The sequence below is a fragment of the Monodelphis domestica genome, chromosome 6 (assembly GCF_027887165.1).
Source record: "Monodelphis domestica isolate mMonDom1 chromosome 6, mMonDom1.pri, whole genome shotgun sequence".
Classification (NCBI taxonomy): domain Eukaryota; kingdom Metazoa; phylum Chordata; class Mammalia; order Didelphimorphia; family Didelphidae; genus Monodelphis; species Monodelphis domestica.
Window position 1 is genome coordinate 190,597,424 of NC_077232.1, and position 2,171 is coordinate 190,599,594.

General features: G+C 37.5%; 1 pseudogene; it reads right to left on the bottom strand.

The window, feature by feature from the left end:
- Window positions 1-814: 814 nt before the first annotated feature.
- LOC100619899 (voltage-dependent anion-selective channel protein 2-like) lies at window positions 815-1,585 on the bottom strand (annotated as a pseudogene).
- Window positions 1,586-2,171: the final 586 nt, after the last annotated feature.

Genomic DNA, 2,171 nt, shown 5'->3' on the forward strand with positions numbered 1-2,171 from the left:
TAAGTGAAGAGCTCATAAAAAAATAAATCATAGTTTAGACAACAAGGAGACCAAAGGAAATGCTTATAAATGAACTCATTTGACTCTAGTTATAAAAATTTTAACTCTGAAAATACTCGGAGGCACAGTTATCCATCACGCAAGCAGTTTTACAGTTTCCATCAAGGTCTATTTCATAAATGATGGGTAGCACATTTAACAGTGAAATGCTTTTTTAAAAAGTAATAATTTATTTTTACTTTCATATATAACAATATAATATGAAATATAACAAATATAATGTAAATGCTTGAAAATAATGCATAAGTACCCAAGTGATTACTACTGCAGCATTGGTAACTAGATAGACAAGCAATTTAACTAGAAACCAACAAATAACTGTGTAAATATTTAACATGCAGTATTTGTCTGGCCCATCCTTTGTTTAGATCATCCCTCTTGAGGAAAACAAAGTCTGTTGGTCACAATGGAAATATATTTTATGGGGGGCAAATAGGTGGCTCAGTGGATTAAGAGACAAGAGGTCCTAGGTTCAAATGTGGTCTTAAATACTTCCTAGCTGTGTGTCCCTGAGCAAATGACAACCCTAAGTGCCTAACCCTTATTACTCTTCTGCTTGAAACCAATACACAGTATCGATTCTAAGATGGAAGGAAGGGTTTTAAAAAAAGAAAAGCAATATTTTTTATGATCAAATCTTCTGCTTGGTATCCCTTCCCCAAAGGTTTCTTCTGACAGTACAAAGCCTCCAACTTCAAAGTAAGCCAGAGTCTGTGACTTCAAGCATTGATATCTTCTCATCCATCAGGAAAGACTACAAAAGCTTCGCCCTAGGCTTCAAAGGTCTGAGTATACTCCACTCCAATCAAACTAGAATTATTGACTTTTGCAGAAATAGAAGCTGTGGAATCCAACTGTTATGTGCCTATAATGCCAAGAGGAGTGCAACCGGTGTCTGATGTCCAAACTCAGTTTAAAGAAGTATCAAATTATCACACTTTCTGATAAATTGAACCTCCAAATTCTGTTCCACCATTGACAGTGGTGTACAGCAGAAAGTCTCTAATCCTATAACCCATTGCATAGTTATTCCTTGTCAAATGTGATTTGACACTCTCAAGGGTCATCTGGTATCCTGCAAGCTAACCTTTGTAACCCAAAAGAGCTGACCCATGAATTGCAAGTCCAGCAAAGTCAAAGTCAGCATCACAGCCAACGTTGTATATTCTTGTTTGTAAAGCAGACTTTATTTTGCTACTTTTCTGTGTTTGCTAAGAATGTAATATCAAGTGTCATCTCCAAATCTTGGCAAATCTGATCTTCGATTGTAATTTCAGTCCCCAGACTGTTATATGTTCCATTTTTCTGTGAAAGGCAGACCATACTCAGACCATTTATATTCGGTCTGCAAAGTCCCACATTCTTTAATAGAGTATGTTTTAAATGAGCTAGATAATGAGAATTCCACTCCATTGCAGGACTTTGTTTTCACATCCAGTTTTACCAACTCTAAACTAACCCCTTTGTTGAAAAAATCTCTGGAAGCTTTGCTGTGGTCAGCATATGCTTGCTGACACAACTGCATGCATATGACTGACTACATGGTAAGGTTGAGGATGGGGGGAGAACTGGGAGCACATTTAGGGCCACTTCCTATACAATTAATTGATCTGGTTGTCTAGGCACCTGCTCTGGGTATACTTGCCATGGCTGGAGGAAAAAATCCTTTCTATCCATCTTTGTATAGTTAATAGCCATTCCCCAATAGACAAGTAGTAAAAGGACACAAATAGTTCTTAAAAGAAGAATTAAAGGTATTCACAATGTAATGGATGGGGAAATGGAGCCACCCACTATGTTTACTTTGATCTCAGAGAGTGAGAGAGATGGGATGGAGCAAGAAGGCTAGAGAAGGGGATTAGATTGTTCCTCCTCTCCTTTTCCTTAGTAAAACCAGCACTAGTTGTCTTCAGAATTACAGAGTATGTCTCTTCAGAGACTGGGTTGAATGTAAAGTTGAAGACTGAAATGGATTCTTCTTCCTTGAGGAGAAAGTGTAGCTCTCCAGCCAAGCTTCAGGTCTCTCTCCCTAGATATTATGAGGTAGGCACTTGATCTAAGGAATAATTATTTATTCTAAAGGGACATACACAAGATAGGGTAAATAGGAT